Below are 19,383 nucleotides of genomic sequence, written 5' to 3' on the forward strand. Positions count from 1 at the left end.
GCTTCATGCCCTCGCTACCTCCGCTTGCCTTGGCTAAACGTCTCTTCAATATAACCTCTATTTTGACGAGGGGCATTTTGTTCCAACTGAGAATATGGCGGCCAATTACTAAAAAGCCCTTGAGCTCAAAGCTTTTTTCTTTCTTTCAAATATATGCCTAACCTAAAATGTATTTAAAGATACTTCATTGGAGTTATATCTTTGTAGTAGTTGTGCAATTACTCAATATTCCCACACACGGAATGTTTGAAGATACCAGTCTAGTTCCCAGACAGACAGTTGTAGCTCTAAGACTGTCCCAGATATTGATGTTGATAGATTACTATGTAGGTCGTAGCTACACCCTAGGTGGTCATTAACTCACCTACATCCAGTCAAGGGCACCTTAGTTGTGCCAAGTTTCGATACCTACAGTACTGTATGTGTGTAGCTCCTGTGTGTATCTACACTGGTGTGGTCAGGGCATCCAGCTGAAATAAGGAAAGCATGAGTGAGGAGTGCCAGGTGAGGGTGAAGCAAAGCTATGGGTAGAGAAACCATTTTAAATATCTTTGGTCAATCTTAGATATCTTAAATAATCTGGTTCTTCCCTGCACACTACACAACTCACCTTCATGTCCTCACAAAATACAGTGACACACACACACTCCCAAAGAACTCTTGAGCAGTAGCTTGAGGAACACTGATAAACAGCTAATTAGGTTTGTGGAGCCCATTTGGTAATTTGTTTCCTGCATCCCCTGTTGAGTAGATATATAAGTTATTGACTGCTGAGATTTAGAAGGTGGGTAATTAACTACAAAAATTTGGCAAAAAAATATCACCATTAACAACACAGACTAATATCTCTTATGTGTATATACAGTGTGTGTGTGTGTGTGTGTGTGTGTGTGTGTGTGTGTGTGTGTGTGTGTGTGTGTGTGTGTGTGTGTGTGTGTGTGTGTGTGTGTGTGTGTGTGTGTGTGTGTGTGTGTGTGTGTGTGTGTGTGTGTGTGTTCACCTGTGAGGATGTCTCATTGCTCCTGAATGATTCTCCCACATACTGACAGCTCATTAGGAGAGAGTGGGAGGTAGCAAGCGAGAGAGAGAAAAAAATAAAGAAAGACAAAAAGGGAAAAGGGAATCCACAGAGGCCTCTGAGACACAGTCCATATATCTAAGATCGAGAAAAATACTAACATTTTCCCTCAAGGCCTATGTCTGCATGACGTTAATTGAATAAACAAAAAACATACTTTAATTTGACTGTATTCTGAATCGTGACACTCGAAAACACCATTGAACACATAGTGCAGCATGACAGTGTGATTCTAGCCTCAACAACAAAGCTTCAGTCCCCCTGCTTCACTTTCAGTGTGATTGGAGGCAGACAGGAGATGAAAATGTTTTGAACAGTGAATACCAGCAGCAGCAGACCAGCAGACTGTAATGGACAGACCATGTTGTATTGTGAGGTGGTCCTGTGAGATCTTGAATGCGTCCCAAATGGCACCCTATTCTCTATATACAGTAATGCAATACCTTTTACCAGAGCCTATGACACTCATCTTGTGAACTCCATCCCTGTGTTCTCACTGTGTGACTTTAGGCACTCAAGCTTCTACATCAATCACACCAACCAGACATATGACCCTTACATATGACCTCTTATACCCTGTAGCCTGACAGCTCTTCACAAAAATATATCTACAACAAACACACACACACACACACACACACACACACACACACACACACACACACACACACACACACACACACACACACACACACACACACACACACACACACACACACACACACACACACACACACACACACAGCACAAGCTCTTTTCTCAGCATAAGAGATGAAAACTGTGAAGAGGCAGAGAGCATTTACTAGCTGCTGATACAGTCTAGTGTTGTCAATACAGTATACAGAAACATAATTCTGTGGTAAATAAAACAGAATAGCTGGTGTTAGAACTACTACAATGCTGCCTAACCTTTCCCGCCTCTGTCATTGTTAAGCCGTATCAACACACAGAACTCCTCCAGAGAGCGATTCATATTGAAAGGAAGCTCAATGGCATTCCAACTGACCCAGAGGAGAAGGATAGGACAGTGCAGCTAAGGAAATAAGCAACAGCAAAGAGTTGAGAGAGGAAGAGCAGAAGGGGAACGTTTCAATATTGCAAGGTGTGCACCGGAATACCCGACATCATTATGTGGACACGGTGTGGCAAGTCAGGGAGGAAGGGAGAGTCCCTTGTAGGGGTATAAATCAGAAGGAAAACATGCTGGTGATACACACACCTTCAGACACACTGTACCCCCAGGATTAGCCTCTGTTGGATTCTAGCTTGAAATATACTAATGTATGCACACATGACTGTAAGTCGCTTTGGATAAAAGCGTCCGCTAAATGGCATATATATATATATATATATATATATATATATACTTATTTGTGTTACCATACTAGAACTTATTGATTACTTTACATGCATAATGAATGTATATGTTTGGGTCAATGGGAAGTAAGATAGGAACTAGGTGTATGGAAAGTTACTGAGTGAGAGAGGGGGAGTGCAGAAAGTTTACATTCTGTCACAGACATAGGCCCCGCCCACTATGTACTTTGCCTCCGGCCACAAATACATTTGCACATAGATCCTTCCTGCTTACCCATAACATGTTAATCACTACTGCTAGGCCACTTACTAAAACGTGCTCAAGTCAATTAGTCAGTTTCCAATGCCTGCCCTGTATCCTGTCAGCTCCCCTGGACCCTAAACAGACACACCACAGGAGCAGATGAGAGCATTTACCGCAAAATGTATAATGTAAACAAAGAGACAGCCACCACAATATGCAGCACTTGAGGGAGTCTTTCCACCTCAAAAAGCACAAGAGGTTCTGTAAGAAACAGATACGATTTGCATTCCTGCAACATTATTTGGTTGAAATATAATATGATCTCTGAGAAATTAAGCTAATTGATTGCACCCAAATTGGCGATATTAATTTAATTGTAAATTTATAGATTCATATACAGTCGTGGCCAAAAATATTGTCATCCTTGCACTTTTTTCAAATAATGCACCATTTCTTCCAGAAAACTGTTGAAATTAAAACTTATTTTGGTATCCACATATGTATGTCTTCAGTGTGCAGTTGAACAAAAATATATTTTTAAAAATGAATAATTTACTAAATCTTAGTTAATTCCACAAAGAAATCCTAAAATGGCTCGGACAATATTATTGGCACCTTCTAGAAGTAGCTAGAAATAATTAGATTTCAAGTAGGTGACTCATTTACTTTGGAAATGAACTCACCTGTGGTGAGTTGAAGCTGCTTGCGGTATAAAAATCACATATTCAACCAGTTTGAATAGAGAAAAGGACTTATTCTCCTTTTTTTGTGTCACTGTGTGTACCACACTGAGCATGGACAAAGGAAAGAAAACCAAAGAATTTATCTGAGGAGATCAGACACAAGATTGTAACCAAGCATGGACAATCTCAAGGCTACAAATCTCCAGAGACCTTGGTGTTCCTGTTTCCACCATATGTAATGTTATCAAGAAGTTTAAGGCCCATGCCACTGTAGCCAACCTCACTGAACTTGGCCAGCAAGTGAGAAATTGATGGAAGATTGCAGTGAAGGATTGTTCGAATGGTGGATAAAGCACCTCGGTCAACTGCCAAACAGATTCAAGCTGACCTTCAGACACAAGGTGTGACAGTTTCAACTCGCACCATCTGTCGCCAACTCAATGAAAGGGGGTTATGGTAGGAGACCCAGGAGGATCCTACTGCTGAGAGAAAGATTTGCCAAAACACACCTGAACATGCCCCAAATCCTTCTGGGAGAATGTCCTGTGGACAGATGAGACCAAATTAGTTTTTTTGGTAAAGCACACAATCTCTATGTTTACAGAAAACAAAATGAAGGTTTCAAAGAAAAGAATACCTTCCCCACAGTCAAAAATGGAGGAGGTTCGGTGATGTTTTGTGGTTGCTTTGCTGCCTCTGGCACTGGGTGCCTTGAAGGTGTGCATGGCGTCATGAAATCAGGTGAATACCAAGGCATTTTGGAGCACAATGTCGGACCCAGTGACAGAAAGCTGGGTCTCCATCGAAGGTCATGGGTCTTCCAGCAGAACAATGACACCAAACACACTTCAAAAAGCACCCAGGAATGTTTCAAGACAAAACACTGGACTGTTCTGAAGTGGCCAGCAATGAATCCAGGTCTAAATCCCATTGAAAACTTGTGGAGAGGTCTGAAAACAGCAGTTAGGAGAAGGCTCCCATCTAATCTGGGAGAAATTGAGGATTTTGCACAAAAGGAGTGGGCCAAACTGTCAGTACAGAGGTGCAGCAAGCTCATCGATGGTTATAGGAAGGGCTTGATTGCAGTTATTTTGACCAAAGGCTGTGCTACCAAATATTAAGTATAGGGTGTCCATTTTGTCAATGCCATTTCTGTTTATTTTCTGATTTAAATGGATATAATGAATAAAAAACAAAAGTTATGTAATATTAACAGTGAAATAAAGAATTGTGGAGGTCAAATACTTTGTTCAATTTCAACTAATTTTTAGGCAAAATTGTGAGAAAGACATGAAGAATGAAAAATAAAAAGCCACTCAGGGACTCCCCACATCTCACACCAGGCCCACCCCAACAGACAGTATACAGTATTAGTTCTCTATGTTTGACATGTAGTATGAAGCTGCAGCTTGGAATATTGTGTTTTCATACTATGTATTTGTATTTCTTATAGATCCTCATAAGCAGCTGCCTTGCTCTTCATGGGGTCAGGCAAAATTAAGGCAGTTCTACAATTTTAAAAACATTACAAAACATTCAGTACATAATTCACAACACACTAAGTGTATTATCAGTGAATATGTTGCAGAGAAATTAGCCATTGAAGTCACTTGCATTTCCCCCCATAAATATGTGTGAAAATGCAAGGTTTTTCGCATTAAATACCACTGTTCCTACTATTGCCACTCTCGTTAATCCTCATTCATTGTAGTTGTGGTGCAGGTTGTAGCAGTGGTGTAAAGTAAAAATACTTGAAAGTACTACTAGTTATCTGTACTTCACCAATTTTTTTTTGAAAACTTTTACTTTTACTTCACTACATTACTAAAGAAAATGATGTACTTTTTACTACATACATTTCCCTGACACCCAAAAGTACTCATTACATTTTGCATTCTTAGCAGGACAGGAAAATTGCCTAATTCACACACTTATCAAGAGAACATCCCTGGTCATCCCTACTGCCTCTGGTCTGGCAGACTCACTAAACACATGCTTCATTTGTAAATTATGTCTGAGTGTAGGAGAAAGCTCCTGGCTATATGTAAAAAAAAAAAGATAACAAGAAAATGATGCTGTCTGGTTTGCTTTATATAAGGAATTAGCAATTATTTATACTATTATTTTTGATACTTAAGTCTATTTTAGCAATTATATTTACTTTTGATACTTAAGTATAATTCAAACCAAATAGTTTGACTACTCAAGTATGACAATTGGGTTATTTTTCCACCACTGGGTTGTAAGCATTGGTGGAAGTATGAAGAACGCACATTTTATGGCTTATAAAGATGTTGAACTGAATTCAAACTTAAACATGATCTTAGGCTACTCATAAAAACAGCAGCTTGTCATGGTTTTAAATGTTTTGAAATCTCACAGTATCAACATCGCTGTGCATTCGAGGCTTCTTTTTACAGTCTATGGCTCGAGGAAACTGTGCACACACGGTGATCTGAGCTATCTGATCTGCCAGCTGTAGGCCTATAGATGCACTTGATTTGCTCTCTGGAGTTCTACCTTCAGACACATGAAATGGTTCAAAATGGAAACACTTTACCCTCCTCGCCCTAGGGCTGCTGAATCAAGTCCACTTATCGCAAACAGTGCCTAGCGAATACAAAAATAGGAACCCGAGGTTTTAACGTTTAAACATTTTTTTTATTTTTAGAAATGTTTGGTGATCGACTCGGAATCCCATTACAGATCAGCCGGTTGGTGACTACTGCTGTATGGTGTTTTGCAATGGTAATGGTATTGGGTTGGGTTTAATGGTAAATGTAACACAACATATAGAGATGTTTTCTAGTAATGTTATTGAAAAACATGAGACTGACATGCAAAGGTTTATAATTGTATTATTAGGGTTGTCCTAAAATATTTGGGCTTCATATGAGAATTGTGCCATAGGGAAAGCCCCTCTCAGAGAGCTGCCACTTGTTTGACTATTCAAGGGGAGTTTGGTTGAAGCATTAGGTTGCTCAGAGAATTACAAACTGAATTGCTTTCATGGAGGACTGGCTTGACTTTTGAGGATGACTACAATTTATTTTCATCATGAGAAAAAGCTATTGGTTTTCAAACCAAAGTTGCAGATAAAATGTTATGATCCATTTGATAAACACAAGAGACCCACAAAAAGGATAAAAGGTTATGGTAGTAGCAGGAACAGTTTACACATTCATTTATGGGGGAAATGCAAGTGACTTCAATTTATCTGAACAGGAAGGGAAAGAAACACATATTGTACATAGTATAAATAATCAATACTCTAATGGGCTTCATACTACCTGTCAAACATAGGGAAAATATACTGTATACTGGCCATTAGGGTGGGCTTGGTGTGGGGTTTGGGGGGTCCGTGGATGGCTTTTGACCATTTATTTGGATTCCTCACGTCTTAATCATTTATTGAATATTATATGAATCCAAATGGTCTTAAAACAAAATAATATTGAATAATATTGCAAGATTCCTAATCTTCTAACTACAGAAACAATTTCAGAACAATCTGAAACAATCTGGATGTCATGGCTTGCAGAAATGACATGGACCAACCCTGAGAGAAAGATTAAATGTGTCTACATAGAGAGAGAACCAGCTTCATGAGGTGACAGTCACCTGGAATGCATTTCAATGTTTAAAAAAAATATATTTAACCTTATTTAACTAGGCAAGTCAGTTAAGAACATATTCTTATTTAAAATGACGGGCTACCCGGGTCAAACCCTCCCCTAACCCAAACGACGCTGGACCAATTGTGCGCCACCCGATGGGACTGCCGATCACGGCCGGTTGTGATACAGCCCGGGATCGAGCCAGGGTCTGTAATGACGCTTCTAGCACTGCGACGCAGTGCCTTAGACTGCTTCTCACTCAGGTGGGCCTTGTTAAAAGCTAATGAGTGGAATGTATTTCCTTCTTAATGCGTTTGAGCCAATCAGTTGTGTTGTGACAAGATAGTGGTGGTATACCGAAAGAAGATAGCTCTATTTGGTAAATGACCAATTCCATATTATGGCAGGAACAGCTCAAATAAGCAAAGAAAAAATGACAGTCCCTCATTACTTTAAGACACGAAGGTCAGTCAATACGGAAATTTGTGCAGTCGCAAAAACCATCAAGCGCTGGCTCTCATGAGGACCGCAACAGGAAAGGAAGACCCAGAGTTACCTCTGCTGCAAAGGATAAGTTCATTAGAGTTAACTGCACCTTAGATTGCAGCCCAAATAAATGCTTTACAGAGTTCAATTAACAGACACGTCTCAACATCAACTGTTCAGAGGAGACTGTGTGAATTGCTGTAAAGAAACCACTACTAAGAATAAGAGAGTTGCTTGGGCCAAGAAACACAAGCAATGGACATTAAACTGGCGGAAATCTTTCATTTTGGTCTGATGAGTCCAAATGTGCAATTTTTGGTTCCAAGCGCCTTGTCTTTGTGACACGCAGAGTAGGTGAACAGATGATCTCCGCATGTGTTGTTCCCACCATGAAGCACGGAGGAGGTGGCGTGATGGTGCGAGGGTGCTTTGCTGGTGACACTGGCAGTGATTTATTTAGAATTCAAGGCACACTTAACCAGCATGGCTACCACAGCATTCTGCAGCGATACACCATCACATCTGGTTTGGGCTTAGCAGGAGTATCATTTGTTTCTCAATAGGACAATTACCCAACACACCCAGAAGGCTGTGTAAGGGCAATTTGACCAAGAAGGAGAGTGATGGAGTGCTGCATCAGATGACCTGGCCTCCACAATCACCCAACTTCAACCCAATTGAGTTGTACCGCAGAGTGAAGAAAAAGCAGCCAAACAAGTGCTCAGCATATGTGGGACCTCCTTCAAGATAGTTGAAAAATCATTCCAGATTAAACTGGTTAAGAGAATGCCAAGAGAAGAGTGTGCAAAGCTTTCATCAAGGTAAAGGTTGGCAACTTTGAAGAATCTCATTGAAAATATATTTCGATTTGTTAAACACTTTTTTGGTAACGACATGATTCCATATGTGTTATTTCATAGTTTTGATGTCTTCACTATTACTCAACAATGTAGAAAATAGTAAAAATAAAGAAAAACCCTTGAATGAGTAGGTGTCCAAACTTTTGACTGGTTTGGACACCTACTCTGCATAATACTGTACATAAATTTGTAAAATACCCCAACCATGTGGGAATGTGAGCCATCACCTTGTTTATTAAATTTTAGCAAACAACATACTGTATTGTGAAAAACATGCATTAAGAGAGGAGAAACCACGTCAATTTCATGTTTTTAAAATGTAACCTTTATTTAACTAGGCAAGTCAGTTAAGAACAAATTCTTATTTACAATGACGGCCTACCAAAAGGCAAAAGGCCTCCTGCTGGGATTAAAAATAACTCAAATAAAAAATATATAAAGGACAAAACACACATCCCGACAACACAACATAAAGAGAGATCTGAGACAACATAGCAAGGCAGCAACACATGACAACACAGCATAGTAGCAACACAACATAACAACATGGTAGCAAAACAACATGGCAGGAGCACAACATGGTAGAAGCACAAAAAATGGTACAAACAATATTGGGCACAGACAACAACAGCACAAAGGGCAAGAAGGTAGTTCATAATTGTAATGGACTATCTCTGATTGTAATCTCCAAAACATCTCTCCTCCTCTTGTTATCACTCCATTGGAGAGTAAATGGAAAGGAGTAATCTATATGCACGTAGCAGAGAGTAGTGTGGGTAGGCAGCCAGTGCAGACGTTGACAGTGAGTAACTGAGAAAACAACTGCTAAGAATGATGAGACACTGACAGTACTGCAATTAAACTAACAACCATTATGACAGAGACAGACAATGAAACACTTATAGTGAAGAATGACAAATTAAAAACACCTCCTTTGACAACATCTTTAAGGGTCCCCAAAATAATAGCAATATTATGCTGTGTGTGTGTGTGTGTGAGAGAATGAACAGCTGTGTGTGAGTGAGTAGAGTGATATTGATACTAGCCCGACATATTCTATCTCTCTCAACATGCTGGTCAATAACAGATGTACATTTTCTCCTCTGAAATTGTATTTATTTAACCTTTATTTAATTTAACTGGGCAAGTCAGTTTATTTACAATGACGGCTTACCTCAGCCAAACCCGGATGACGCTGGGCCAATTGTGCGCCGCCCTATGGGACTCCCAATCACGGCCGGGTGTGATACAGCCTGGATTCGAACCAGGGACTGTAGGGACACCTCTCTTGCACTGAGATGCAAGAGAGGCCACTTTCGCCACTTGGGAGCCCAAAAAAGGACCACGCAGAGTGCTAAACACACACAATCTCTCTCTCTCCTTGGAGAGAAAATTAGTCATGGAAACCAATTCCACAACTCTGACTTCCATATCTCAGAGGGGAGCCGAGGGAGGAGGTAGGAAGGGGAGGGGGTGTTCACATCAGAAGTCCTTTCTGTAGGTCAGAGTCCCCATCTCTCACTCTCCATCTCCTCCCCTCACTCCCCCTCCATCTCGCTATTCCCTCACTACCCCCATCCATTCTCTCTCCCCCTCTCCTTCACTCATATCTCTCAGATTTTGTAGCATTCTTCCTCTTGACAACCTCCACCCCAGTAGAAAGCCTGCCATGTAGGTATGCCTGCTGTTCAACCAATCACATTTCATACTGAAGTAGCTCTAACCACATCTCATTCTGCCTGATATCCACCAATCACATCTCTTTCTGAATCAGGGACAGACAGACGGCTCCAGTGAAAGGTCACAGATTGGCCTAACACACCAGGACAATACAGCCTCACTCCTCCTCCTCTGCCCAGAGAAAGGGCATTTCTGATCTGTGATCTCTACCCCCTTCCTTCTCGCCTTTCCAAGACAAATGCACTTGAGGGTTTGCCAAAGGGAAAAGAGCCGCAGAAATGAAATGCACACACTAAAGTCAAATGCCAGAATCAATGACGGTCATGAAGCTCCTTAAACTTCCACAACTTTCACATAATCGATTAGAGAGCTACTGGGTGTGCAGAATATTACTGCAGCCCAGCAATAACACACCTGATTCAACTTATCAACTGCTCGACAAAACAGCCAGTGGTGGGCTGGAACAAAAGCCTGCACACACCAAGCTCGGACCAGGTTGGCTAACCACTGGACTAACCCTATTAGTCTTTCAATTAGATATCAACCATGCTTCCCCAAACTTGAAACTCACATGCTATGGATGTCGGCAGTGGCGGTTCTAGCTTGTATGCTCCCCCCCCTCCAAAAAAAACAACAACCAGACATTTGGAACAACACAAATAAATAATCATAACATTTAAAATTATATAAATAAAAACATATATACAAAAATACAACTCAGAAATGTAAAAAATAAGTACAAGACAAATAGAAACAAATTGTAGTATATAAACACAAATAAAAAGATAATCAAATTATTACACTATTACCCTATTGCTAACAGAAAACACACAAATAAAACTAAATTGCACAAATCCTATATCACACAAATACACAATAGAATAACACACCTTTAAAGAAAAGAACCTGATTATTACACTATTGCACCGCAAACAAGAAACACAAACTAAATTGCACAACTAATTGCATTAGTACTGTACAAAGTTAGAGGTGCGCTATTAGTCTTTCAATTAGATACCAACCCTGTCCTATTTATGACCATTTCCATGGTGATGAACCGTTTATAATACATCCTATTCAGCAATTACACAGCTTACTGGCTCAACATGGAAGGAGAGGATCAAGAATTCTGCAAATCCTTTTAAAGCAGTGATATACTTCTGGTCCTTACCCTCCCTCCCTCGGACTACACGCGCCATATGCTTCTTACGCTGATAGCCTAAACAAACACACACCCGCTAATCTCAAAAGACTATAAGGTTAATTGGAGGAAGTAAGACTTATTTAGCAACACTGTAGGGCTAGTATCTGTGTCAGAAACATTTAACAGAAGCAGCCTTTTCAGCAAATGCACATAATGTGTCTATGTACCTTTGAAGGGGGTTGACTACTGTCACCATGAACATCAAGAGGGGTATCAAGAGGGATTACAGTTGGGTATGGCAGGCGCCATACACTAGCTCAAGACAGAAAATGTCAACGTAGGCTATAAAAAATCTAGACAAAAATCATTCCAATCCCGCCTAAAATGTAACGGCTGTAATTGAGAGCTGGCTTTAGGACCATGCGGAGCATCGCTGAGAGAGAAGCTGCCAGTCTGCACACCTTTCTCACCGCAGAAAGCATAGGCAGTGCCAGACAGTTTGCTTTGTTTGTCTGCCGTTTAGGCAGTGCGCTCATTGCTTTTGAATTTGATGTCGGTATATGAACTCAGCCCTGTAAACCTTGCAGCCAGCTATTTTATGCACTGGTTACTTTCACATTGATGTCGACATTGGCGGCGCGTCCAATAGGTTAAGGGAGGATAAGCTTCCTCTAAAGTAAATTAAATGTGATATATAATTACAAAATGCCTATACAGAAATAAATAAAATCATTCAAAATTCTACACCAGAGTATATGATTTGGCCACAGAGGGTCATTCGAATCTTTGAAAAATTAGCTGTGGATTGTTTTAAACCTGTAATTTGGGCAGCGCTTGGCAAATAGCCTAACAAATAGCTGATTGTTGAATTGCAGTGGTCAGTGAAAAGTAGTTAAACAGGCCTGTTGCAATATTTCAAAAATACAGTCGTAGGAGAAACATAGTTTAGAAAGCTAATGGCTATTGCTTACAATTCTCAACTCCCAATTGAGTGAACAGTAGCTTATCTTATTGGCAGCAGCGGAGAGCAAAACCATATCCCTGGTGAGTGTGTGAATAATCACTGTCATTATCATTGGATCAGTACCATTGGGAAGTTTTTAGAGATTAGACGGTTGCATTTAAAGTTACACTACACAGAAAATCCTGCATTTCCTGGCTGCTTAAACTCCAATAGTTTGCCGAATTTCAGTTTGTGTGACAAAATAAGCTAGTATAGTGTAGAGAATCATTGTACCATCTAAACCGCTGTGAAATGTATTTTCCGCAACCAAAAATATTGTTGTTTCAGCTGTTTGAAGCTGAGTGTACAAAACCGAAAGTAAAAGACACAAAAACAAAATGTAAGAACGGGAAGCATAGAAATAGCACACATAGAACATATCTACCACTTCTTCAACTTGGTTTCAAGTGGAATGGTAGATCTATAATTCACATTTCTATGTGAATTTGGTCAGGTAAGATTAAGACATGGTCGATTTTACTGATCTGTTTGTCAGTGTCAATAGAGTAGGCTACTAATGTGTTGTACTTAAAAATATGTTGCTTATGTCTCCAGTCATATAAAGCATAGTAGAACTGCATGAAACGTGTTTATCAAAGGCCACATTTCCTATGCAAAGAAAGGAGAAGAAACATCTCTGATTAGGTTTAGTTTTTCACTGAACCATGCATTGTTCAGAACCCCCCCAAACATTCTGAAATTGCATTTTTGTCCCCCTTAGTTTCATCATTGGAATGTGATACAAAACGAGGCAACGGTGTGCTTCAGGACCTACCCGACCGCCTCCGAGCGACCAAGTTGTGGCCGCTGTTCAGAACTGTCTGTTTCGCTAACAGTGATTGAGTTATATGACTGCTCCCGAGTGGCGCAGCGGTCTAAGGCACTGCATCTCAGTGCTTGAGGCGTCACTACAGATCCTGGTTCGATTCCAGGCTGTATCACAACCGGCCGTGATTGGGACTCCCAAAGGGCGGCGCACAATTGGCCCAGTATCGTCAAGGCCCAGTATAAGACAAGCCTGTCTAGAAGTGCAATGATAGATGCCTGTAAAGGTGAAAAAAAATTGCTTCCCCAAACTTGAAACTCACATGCTATGGATGTCGGCAGTGGCGGTTCTAGCTTGTATGCTCCCCCCCCTCAAAAAAAAACAACAACCAGACATTTGGAACAACACAAATAAATAATCATAACATTTAAAATTATATAAATAAAAACATATATACAAAAATACAACTCAGAAATGTAAAAAATAAGTACAAGACAAATAGAAACAAATTGTAGTATATAAACACAAATAAAAAGAGAATCAAATTATTACACTATTACGCTATTGCTAACAGAAAACACACAAATAAAACTAAATTGCACAAATCCTATATCACACAAATACACAATAGAATAACACACCTATAAAGAAAAGAACCTGATTATTACACTATTGCACCGCAAACAAGAAACACAAACTAAATTGCACAACTAATTGCATTAGTACTGTACAAAGTTAGAGGTGCGCTATTTGAAAGATTCCCCTGCTCCTAGTCCGGCTTCATCATCTCAACTTCTGAGTGGGAAATCTTCCCAGGCAGTAGTAAACTGCCTAGCTCACAAACTAGAATCAGGTCGCCCACTCCGACAAGGTTAATCGACCCACGGTCCCACACAGTGACATGATATCATTGACGTGACCTGAAAATAAGCGATAGAAAACTGATTGCGCAAATGCCACCATTTCAAATGTTGTTTTTTTTTGTGTGCGGGCGCCGGGTGCAGCTGGGCGGTTGCCCATGTCGCCTATACCTACATCCGCCACTGGATGTCGGAATTTGAAGTTGGCTTTGTTGTGACTTGTTAGTGTGTATCATGGATCTATTTCAAGTTGCACTGTATGAGCGATTCCACAAGTAAAATTAGTAACGTTACATTTATGATACGGTTCAGTAGTGGTTGACATTACATACTGTTCCACAGAACTTTAAACCTAATATTTCTGTGATAATTAATGGCTGGGGTCCTACGTTTTTGCAGTTCTCCAAATAGCATTTGGTTGTGAACCACGTATTTTGATGCTATTGAAGAATAAAAATGCGACCAATCAATCTCCACCCATATAGACAACACATGACATACAGGCGGGGTACTGCTTTTCTGCGACCTGCATCATCCGTAGGATGAAGAGAACGCGTGCGCTGCGACTAGTCTGTGGAAAAAACACAGACAAGCGGAGAGCTATGAATACAGAAAATCCAGAAACAACTCCTAAACCCCAAAACATTGACGTAACATACTTTTACCTTAATTACTTCAATAGTTGTTTCCTTGCCACCTGCTCCGAAACGGATGAGCCAAGGCGACAATTGGGACGAATATTTTCAGGAATGCAAAATCCGAAGCACCTACTGCGCTTGCGTATTCCGGGCCCGGACCGCCATTCGCCACTATTTGGCAAAAAACACCGATCTTGCACCGGTCCCCGTGGACGGCGGAGGCAGCTGCGAGGCAGTAACAATTATAAACGCATCATAATGAATGCTCTCTTGTTACAGAAGCCAAGTCTGCAAAAGGATGAATCAGACCAGAGCCCAGCCAGATCAATAGCACTGTTGTGGCCAGCCTGGTCAGATTTAGGAGGGGCCGCATCACTCGGAAAAAAACACCTATTTTTTGGCAAAGCCATCAAGTTAGGGATAGCCTCATGCCATGGAACCTAATGCAAAGCAAACCCGTTATAGCATAACTGTCACGTAGCCAAGCACTGTTATCTTAATTGAAAAAAAGAAGGGAAAAAAACAGAATATATCAACGAATGCACTTGTTGCGCAATTTAAAGCATCATCTCGGCAATATCACAATTTGTAATCTCCTGAAATTTAGAATGTTGTCCATAGATAAATTGCTGTAGTTTATTATATCTAATATTTTCTATTGTTTTAAAATGAAGCTTATCAATGCCTTCGGAACATCTGCAAATTAATGACCTGGCCTAGAAAATATTCTATCCGCCGCATATAATGTTTGTTTCATGTCAACAAAGTGGGCGTTTAAATTATTCCCTACGCTACATTGATACATTTTAGCCTAACGCTTGTATTGCTTATATGGATCAACAATCTCCCGCTGGCCATGACCATGAAAAAGTATCGGCAGCAGGATGACTGGGCTACCCTGGCCACTCAAGTGCCATTCGCCCAAACAATCTCTGCTAGTGATACAGTTCGTTCACAAAAATACTCGGAAAGTGTTGCCTTGTTTGAAACCCAATTATATCGCATGCACACGTAACCGTGCGTTCACAAGCAATTCGCGCGAATCAACGGTAATTCATCTCACCTCAGGTTCTTCAATATCGATGTTTCTGCAAGCTTGCGGTCCGTTCCATTCCCTGCAATTCCACCATCTTTCGTTCCACACCTCTCTCACTCTACCCGGCTAGGCAGGGCAGCAGTCGGTCTGTGCTGTGCCGTGAGCGAGCTGCCTCCCTCCCCTACCCCTCCTCCTCAGCCACCGTGACATCAGAGGGGGATTACAAACAATCCAAAAGCATCTTTAAATGGGGGGAATTTTGTCCAGCATTGGATGGCCGCTTCAGCGGTCTTGAAAGGCTTATATTGTCTTCAACTAGAGTACACATATTTCTGGTCCGCTTCATATATCCATGCTATATTGCATGTCAGTTCAATTATTCTTTTCAGTTCTGTACTTAGTCATAGGGAACCAACTGGATTCCATTTATAGGCTGTCATGTGATGTCCAAACATTTAGCTAGATAGGCACACGTGAAAGAGAGAAGTATTGTATGGCAATGGAATAGCAAGGAAGTTTCAGTCAGAGATGTAAATAAATTGTTTACCATTACCAACATGCTTATTAATTTTCCACCAACAACCCATTCTTCACCTATTTTACCTCAGGTAAAAAGTTGTACACAAAGTTGTGTATTCCAGATGATGATCTTTATTAAACTTGGTAAGCAGTTGATACAAACTATTTATTGAAACAGTATATATAATTAATTGTAATACTCTAAATAACTACAGAAATAATCAAAGATGAGCTACTAGGCATATTAACATTGGTCACACCCTCCATAAACAATTTTACAATAAATGAGAAAAAGTACAAAGAAAGTAAGAAGCTACATTATCTTTTAAAAACTAAATGAACCTTTGTAAAAATAATGATTCTGCATATAAACTCAGCAAAAAAAGAAACGTCCCTTTTTCAGGACCCTGTTTTTCAAAGATAATTCGTAAAATTCCAAATAACTTCACAGATCTTCATTGTAATGGGTTTAAACACTGTTTCCTGTGCTTGTTCAATGAACCATAAAACATTTATGAACATGCACCTGTGGAATGGTCGTTTAGACACTAACAGAAGGTAGGCAAATATGGTTACAGTTATGAAAACTTAGGACACTAAAGAGGCCTTTCTACTGCCTCTGAAAAACGCCAGACGGGACTGGCAAAAGGTGCTCTTCACTGACGAGTCGTGGTTTTGTCTCACTAGGGGTGATGGTCGGATTCGCATTTATCGTCAAAGGAATGAGCATTACACCGAGGCTTGTACTCTGGAGCGGGATCGATTTGGAGGTGGAGGGTCCGTCATGGTCTGGGGCGGTGTATCACAGCATCATCGGACTGAGCTTGTTGTCATTGCAGGCAATCTCAACGTTGTGCGAAGACATCCTTCTCCCTCATGTGGTACCCTTCCTGCAGCGTCATCCTGGCATGACAATGCCAGCAGCCATACTGTTCTTTCTGTACGTGATTTCCTGCAAGACAGGAATGTCAGTGTTCTGCCATGGCCAGCAAAGAACCCCGATCTCAATCCCATTGAGCACATCTGGGGCCTGTTGGATCGGAACTTGCAGGTACCTTGGTGGTAGAGTGGGGTAACATCTCACAGCAATAACTGGCAAATCTGGTGCAGTCCATGAGGAGGAGACGCACTGCAGTACTTAATGCAGCTGGTGGCCACACCAGATACTGACTGTTACTTTTGATTTTGACACCCCCCTTTGTCCAGGGACACATTATTCCATTTTTGTTAGTCACGTGTCTGTGGAACTTGTACAGTTTATGTCTCAGTTGAATCTTATGTTCATACAAATATTTACACGTTAAGTTTGCTGAAAATTAATGCAGGTGACAGTGAGAGGACGTTTCTTTCTTTGCTGAGTTTATGTACAATTCCTATATTCTAACGTTTGTATTCTAATGTCTGTAAGTAGGCCTAGTATGCAATACAACAAACCCATGTGGTAAAAAGAGTAAGGATATGCTTGCGTTCATTCATTCAAAAGACGCTGACACAGACAGAATGAAAACTACTCAATGACAGCTAACAACAAGTGACAGCTCAGAGAAAACTAAAAACAACAAAAACCAAATGTAGCTTTGATAGTTTGACAAATTATTTTCATCATTCAGGACACATTGGTTTTGAGATGAGAAGGGTCTCTTACATAATGCTTAGGTTATATACAGTCTTCTTAATGACTCCAAACATAGGTAACAGAGGACATGGTAATAGTAGGAGTTAAATGGAAGCCCTCGTAGGTAAAATGTTGTGAACTAAAAACAAAAGTGCCTTCGGCAGGACAGGGCAGACGTATGGCCGACACACTGCACACAGTATCCAAATTAAGTGATAGAAGGGTAAAGGCTGCATTTGAACTCTTTCTGCAATGATCTCCAACAGGACAGACACTGTGGCTGTTCCAATATCCACCTACAACAGTCATGATGTTTCCCAGCTTGTGTGACTGACCACCGCAATGGCTGAAGACTTCTTCACACATTACTGCCCCTACTGTCTGCCCCTAAAACACACTAGAGCTACATCACCTTAGTACTTTGTGTATAGTTATTGTCATAGGCTGTTATAAGCTGCTTTGTCTGTTCACAGTGGCATTATGAATGTTTTATGAATGCTCGTCTAGGCCTATGTCTCAAGCGCGTCTAGCTAAGCCTCTTGGGAACGATATACAGTTGCAAGTTGATTGTTATGTTGTGCTACAAGCGCTAAAGAGCATGCCCCTGCTCCTTCCACTCAAAACGTCAGTTTGGTTTTTGATCCATTTGAGCTCTGTCACATTTTGCTATGCGGCAGCCGTGAAGAGAATACTTCAGTGGCAACTACCAAGCTCTCTCCCAGCTTGTTTGTTTGTCTGTCTGTCTGTGTTGACATTGTCTCCCTCGTCCACATGCTTCATACCAGTGCCTGTTCTGATCACATTACAGATACACATGACAGTAGCCTAAGCCTGTATTCATAAAGTGTCTTGAAGTAGGGAGCTGACATAGGATCAGGTCCCTCCTATCCATATAATATTATTTATTATGATCAAAAAGACAAAACTGATCCTAGATCAGGACTCCTAGATACGCTTTGTGCATACTGGCCCTGTTAAGTAGCACCTCGACGAGAGGGCTCAGACACCTAACAGAAATACAAGTCTGTCTCTAATACAAATGGAAACGTTTTCCCAACCTACTCTATAGCAGTATCCCTCCCTATCCGACAGAGAATCTGACCTGCCTGCCCTGTGGGCAGTGGCTCAGACACATAATACAGTATTGTATAATAACCACTTTGACAAATGAGCTGGAGTGACTTAGGGGCAGATCTGCAGGAGGATGCATCTGAGATAAGAGAGGTTAACTGCAGGTTAGAGTAGGAGAACTATCCCTTTAAGAGGAGATACATAGGTGGTGAAGTATCGATGTAAGAGGAGAAGACAGAAAGGTGAACTATTCATTTAAACCAATAATCTTAGACTTGATTCAGCCTAATTTAGCCCTGCCACTTAAAAGCTATAGTTCACCCAAATTACATACTTTTCAAATCCACTATAAGTGACTTTGTTGAGCTTCACAATCAATTTCAGATTGTTTCAGATGATTCAGACATGATGCGTGAAAAAAGCTCATATCGGTCCAATGACTTAAATAGGATTTGTGCCACAAATGTAACAATGTTAGCATGTGGAAACAGTTCCAGGGAAACTAAACCAAAGCATGGATTGCTGTCATACCCTGTAAGCAGTCTATGGGTAAGGTAAGGAAAGCACATGTTTAATTTTGTAATGTGGGTGAACTATCCCTTTAAACTGAGATGGGGCTGGAAAATGTTAATTACGAAAACAGCTGCAAATATCCCATTTGCACCTTACAGAAAATAATACAGAAGAAGCCCAATGTTCATCAGAGCTGCTCCTCTATAAAATATTGATCTATTAGTCTATGACCAATAAAGGGTGGAAGAAGTGT

The 19,383-nt window shown here is 40.6% G+C and overlaps 1 protein-coding gene across 5 annotated transcripts in view; it reads right to left on the bottom strand.

Annotated features, from left to right (window-relative positions):
• The window catches only part of LOC118393558 (amyloid-beta A4 precursor protein-binding family A member 1), a 105,494-nt gene extending 89,770 nt beyond the window's left edge, over nucleotides 1–15,724 (bottom strand). For 3 of the 5 annotated variants that reach the window (XM_035786321.2, XM_035786320.2, XM_035786323.2), the window contains exon 1: nucleotides 15,440–15,724. The gene's annotated coding sequence lies outside the window, so the exon portion shown is untranslated. The remainder of the gene's footprint in view (nucleotides 1–15,439) is intronic. The other 2 variants (XM_035786319.2, XM_035786317.2) reach the window with 1 other exon arrangement.
• Nucleotides 15,725–19,383: the final 3,659 nt, after the last annotated feature.

The sequence above is a fragment of the Oncorhynchus keta genome, chromosome 14 (genome assembly GCF_023373465.1).
Source record: "Oncorhynchus keta strain PuntledgeMale-10-30-2019 chromosome 14, Oket_V2, whole genome shotgun sequence".
Classification (NCBI taxonomy): Eukaryota; Metazoa; Chordata; class Actinopteri; order Salmoniformes; family Salmonidae; genus Oncorhynchus; species Oncorhynchus keta.